The sequence below is a fragment of the Hemicordylus capensis genome, chromosome 1 (genome assembly GCF_027244095.1).
Source record: "Hemicordylus capensis ecotype Gifberg chromosome 1, rHemCap1.1.pri, whole genome shotgun sequence".
In the NCBI taxonomy this organism is placed as follows: Eukaryota; Metazoa; Chordata; class Lepidosauria; order Squamata; family Cordylidae; genus Hemicordylus; species Hemicordylus capensis.
This window is the reverse complement of record NC_069657.1, coordinates 273,806,291-273,812,290: the sequence shown is the minus strand read 5'-3', so window position 1 is coordinate 273,812,290 and position 6,000 is coordinate 273,806,291.

The window sequence follows — 6,000 nt, the reverse complement described above, 5'->3', positions numbered from 1 at the left end:
TGGTTCTCCTTCAGCAAGGCCTGTTCTTCTATAAGTTTAACAGTTTTGTCCTTAAGTATGCTTTCCATCAATTTACCCAGCCTGTAATTTCCTGGATCCCCCTGGATCCCTTTTTGAAAACTGCAGTTACATTAGCTACTTTCCAGTCCTCCGGTACAGAGTCTGACTGTAGGGACAAGAGAGCGGCAATTTCACATTTGTGTTCTTTCAGAACTCTTGAGCGGATGCCATCTGGCCCTGGCGGTTTGTTAATTTTTAGTTTTTCAAGACAGCTTAGAACATCCTCTCTCGTCTACAGCCACTGTAGAGAATGTAGCGAGACATAGTGTATATAGGTATAAAAACCTCTTTCAAATCCAAGCACTGAACTACATGGTCTGCATAATTCTGAGACTTTATGAAGTTTCACTCTGAAAACCCCTCCCAAACATTGTTCCCTCTAGGAGAGATTTCCAGATGTTGACTACAACTCCCAGACTCCCCAAGCAAAAGCCATTGCAGCTGGGGATTCTGGGAGTTGTAGTCAACAAGTTCTGGAAATCCCTCTTAGAGGGAACACTGCTCCCAAATGATGGTCATTGTTGGCACTTTTGTACAAAGATATGAAAACCATTCTACAGGCAAAAAACCATTCCTGAAGATACCGAGAATGAATTTGAGCCTTCATGAATGTGCTCGACCATTGAGCCACAGCAGCATCTCCCCATATGAACAGCAGATTTAATCATGATTTTCTGCTTTATCAGACATGGTGGGTGCAATCATGTCATATCAAGGTGCAGAACACACACACACACCCAAGCATTTGAGGACTCCTCCCCTCACTTAGTGAACTCCCCTCCCACCAAGACTAATAACCCATATCTCCCTCCACAAAAGTTTTACTCCTGAAGCTTTCATAGGAATATAGGAAGCTGCCTTATATCATATCAGAACATTGGTCTATCTAGCTCAGTTTTGTCTGTACTGACTAGCAGCAGCTCGCTTAAGTTTTGGGCAGAAGATTCTCCAAGCCCTACCTGGAGATGGCAGGGATTGAACCTGGGACTTGCCACATGCAAAGCAGATGCTCTACCACTGAGCTACAGCCCCATTCTTCTGTCTGCACCTCTGTACCATATGTTAGTGAGTTTATAACAGATATTTCTGTGGTATCTGGCAATTAATTAGGCCACACCTGTTGCTTAGTATAGTGAGGGGACTGTTCTGCCTAGTCCATTCTTTGAATTTTTCTTCCAAAGATTCATGCCAGTTTTACTGTTCTAATGCCAACAATGTCCCCTGCACGTTGGACTGAAGCACAATATGACTATTCTAACAATGCTCTTCACAGAAACCATTAAATTTTGGAAGAGGGTCTTTGAGAGGTATGTACTGCTGGAGGCCACTGAGTCTTTTTACAGGCTAAGCAAACACGTCCATTGTTCTGTGTGAAAAATTATGCAATGCCAGGTTACAGTAACAGTGCTGGAAACAGCATAGAGAGCTATTGTGTTAGAACAGATGTTATTGTATTGCATATTTAAGATTTACAGAAAATGCTTTGAATGAAGAGCATTGCATCAACATGACCACAGTACAGGCTGCACCCTCTTCAATTGCTTTTTAATTAGAGAAGATATTGAATTTCCAGTGTAGACTATTCTGATCAAGCTGCTGAATGTTAAAATCCAAACAACGCCATTTCAGGGTGAAGCGTAACCTACTGCTGAACATTTCTCAGAGCCAACTAACGATAAAACAAAAATAGTTTTCATTCATCTGGCTGACTGAGGTCCTGGAATGTGGTCCCGTTGCCTTAGGGATAACTGGAGAATAACATTTCTAGGATAGGGGGACCTTGTCATGAAGTTATGTGGTATGTATTTTGACAGCAGAATCAGGAAGATGTTTGAAGACACTACTGGTAAATTCTTAAAACAATAAACATAGGAGAGGTTGTTTTCTTTCACACTGCCCAAGTGTTGGGTTCAAACACATACTTGAATGAACAGGTTTGATAATGTGTAACAGGAAAAATGAGACTGAGCAAAGTCTTCAGCTTGACTTGGTCCTAAACCAAAAGATGTATTTGGAGGGGGAGAGGGTGTGTCATGACTCCGAGTCATGGACGACTTAAACTGGACCTAGCCTGCACAGAGAAAATGTTCATTGTCTCATTTTCTAATATGATTTCATGTAATATCTCAGCATTTTTAGTATTCACAGCTACTTTTCTCTAGGTAATCTGTCCAGATAAGTATTCTGTCTAGAGCAGTATCTGAATGTTTATATCCCTCTGACAATTCTTAAGAAAGAGCTCTTTCTTGTTGCTCTCCAGCACATTACAATGCATGGAGGCCTAATTAATATACTGGCCAGGCCAGCGATGCCCTTCATGTTGTGAAGCAGCAGGTGCAGGAGCCTCCCATTCACAATGCCTACGTCATATGCGAAGTAAGCACTCCACATGGAAGTCGATGTGATTTCTTCTCCTCAAAAAGGAAGAAAATCACACTAAGTGGGTGAACGCAAATATGGTCATTCTCTCTTTTCCTTTTTTAAAAGATTCCCATATCCAGAAAATGAACGCTCTAATTTGTTTCTGTTTCCGGATGAACATTTCATAATGAAAAAGTTGCACTTATTTGTATAGCACATTAGATAGGTATAGTTATACAGATTATGAGAGAATAAACTGCATTTCTGCACAGAAGACCCTTAACGGAACAGCGGCATGCCAGAGTGCTTCATTTCTGAAAACTCTTTCTTCTGTTCCTGTTCAGACAACATTTCCCAGATGAGTGAATGCACATGTGGTAGAGACCTGTGCACATTCAGCTGAGCATTGGCATGGAGCCTACACCTTTACAACTATATATCCTGAGGATTCTTTCCCTGTGACTGGGGATCCTGCTTTTTTAGGGTTCCTGATTGGGCAGAGAAAGCTCTATGTGTGCACATTTCTACAAAATCGGACTCCATGAAATGCACTGGGCTAGGGGTATGCATGGAACCGGCTGGTCCAGTTCAGCTCAAACCGGACACAAATCAAACTGGGCCAGTTGGGCCAAGCACCCCCTTGAATCCCTCTGCTCTGCTCCGGTCCAGGAGGGTTTGCGAGTGGTTTGTTTTTTTTTTTTTAATTAAACTTACCCTCTCTGGGGGCGTTCTCCAAGGTGGCAGTGGATGGGGTGATCTGCAGAGGTTCCATCTCCTCCGCCGGCTGGCCTGCCTTCAAAAATGGCCCTGTTTGACTATTCTTCATCCCTTTTCCCCAGTGTGCCATTTTGGAGGCCTCCATGCCTGCACAATAGGCCTCTGCATGGCCTGGGTCACAGGGGTGTGTTTGTGTTTCTGTCCAGGGTCAAGCCAAAGCAGGGGTGGTTTGGCCCAAACCTGAGCCTTCAAACCAAACCAGTTCAACTTTGAACTGGTTCAGGTTCTAACTTGTTTGCACATCCCTACACTGGGGCAAGGAGGGAGAGGCTGCTGCTGTCAGCTCACTTCCCTCTTTACACGGTCCACTCACTTAGCTGTTTTGTCTAAATACAGCTATAGAATTGTTGTGATTTTCATAGACACCAACAGAAAATGGAAATATACCATTGTCTCCAATCTCTTTCTACAACTGGCAGATCTTTGTGATATGGAACTGTTATCTGTGCGTAGCAGAATTCTAAAAGTTATGTTTTAGGTGAGGAATCTGTTAGGCATCATGGCCACAACCCAACAGATTTATGGCCCATGTGTAAAGGCTGACAACTGTCTAAAGATGTATTACTTCTCCTCTCAAAAAGGTGAAAAGAAGAAGAAGCCTCCATTCACTATAAACAAACACAAATGTAGTCCTTCGGCAACTAGGAGAGAGCCAGCCTTTGCTGACTCAAAGAGCCGCCTCGGTTAAACAGTGCTCCTCTTTAAAGAACAAGCTCTGACTTCCATACAGTGGCTGTCAGTGTCTCCATTCTCGATTCCATGTTATGGAGATTGCAATCTAGGAATAATCTTACTCTAAGGTAAACCAACAAGACCGGGAGCTATGCAGACAATAGCAAGATTGTCCCGGGTTGCTGAGGACACTAATCCTGAAATATTGTCAAGTGGATAAGCTATTCTTCAGATTGTACCTAATACAATTATACATTGTTAGAAAGCTGGCTTACAGCAAACTATAGTCTAAATGTGCTTTGAAGAAAAGTAGGCCATAAGCCAATTCTGCTCTGATTATTGCTCCTGATTATCTTGGGGGATTGCACTGGTGTAGATGGAAGTATGGTTTTCTTTTCCAACCTTAGTCTGTAGCAAGTTTCTCCTTAGTCTTTAGCAAGACTGGAATATCCTTTCATGAATGGAGTCTGAAGAGCAGGGCTGACATTCAACTGTTGCAGCAGCTCCGACAAATGAATCGGCACTGTAGGGTTCAGGGCTATACATCATGCATATAAAAAGGAACTGTCAGAGCGAAATGACTGCTTTGGCCAGCATTGCAGCTGGCAATGCAGCTGTGACATCGCAGAAACTCACTTTTATCTCCTGTCTCCTTACTGAGAGGAACAATTAAATAAAACAGAACCATATGCTATTATTGATGGGAAGGGGCGCTTTGAAAATATTATTCCTTTTTGGAAAAAAGACGTCTCTATATGTAGCAGTTCTAAGATGTTCATGTCCAAAAATGGACGAGAAGACATAAGATACAGCAGTATGAGGTCCATAAAACATAATTGCCTCCGCCGAGTTTATGCTCCAACTCTGCTCAAGCTAGTCGTAATGGTAGAAGCCTAACTACTTCCAGCTTTGTATCCTTCCACACCCACCGCTGTTTCCTGTTTATGAGCTAAACCTCTGATGTGCAGGAGATAATGCACACACACACACAATCCAGGATGAGCAGTTAGATTCCCTCTGATTTCATAGCTGTCAGGAATGGACCAGATCTTTTCAAAGAGCTCCTAAATTATTTATAACACTGTTGGGAGAGCTCCTTCATGCTAATACCTCAGGCCTGCTCAACCTTGGCCCTCCTGCAGATATTGGCCTACAACTCCCATAATCCCTGGCTATTGGCCACTGTAGCTGAGGATTATAGGAACTGTAGTCCAAACACAGCTGGGCCAAGGTTGAGCAGGCCTGCGGTACCTCAATGATATGAGAGAGCCACAGCAACAGATTCATGTTATTTTAAAACATTTCTGTCCTGCAAGAGTGTGATATAACAGGATAAAAAATAATCGACAGAAAGAAAAAGAAGCAATAATAATATTTTTTAAAATGAAATTAAACAAAAAATGGCAAACAGAAAGCACTTAAACCATCCCAGCACAGAAAACTCCAAATATCAGCTATCAGACAAAGCCCTCCACCAAAAGCACAATAGAAAAGCCATGCCTTAACAGAAGAGTACACAGTTCCAGCAATGTTCAAACCCCAAGATTACATGGGAGAAGGTCACATGGAGATTCTTCCCATGCCAGTCATGACTAATCTCCCAAGAGGGCCAATGCCGATGTGGTGATGTGTTGTCCCGACTTAGGGGTGGAGCCTGATGACACTTGGTTATTTTCCCCCCAAAGAAATTTCAAGCCTCCATTTCTATCTTCGTGGCAGAATTGCTGACCTTTTCTGCCCACATCTTTCCAAAATATGCATTGTGTCTATATTTGCAACTGACTGCAATGATTGCTGTATGAAAGCAAAAGGCAGAATATATCTGTACTCTTGACTGCCACCAGAAAGAGAAAGTAAGACACCGAGACAAGAAGTACAGGCTGGGGAAAGGGTGTTCTTTAAATATTAGGTCACCTTCAGACATAATGTGGAACTGGAGGCAACCATGCCAGAGGTTCAAGATTTTGCTCCTCCAAATGCATCAACCCGTAGTTTTGTCACAGAACCGCAGGTCAGTTCAGCTCCCAAACTTGAATCTGAACCTTCGGTCTGATCTTGGTTTCACCACCAAAACATCAGGTCTAAAAGTGGCATCGTGTCATCCAAATCCTGCTGTTGTGTAAGCTGCAC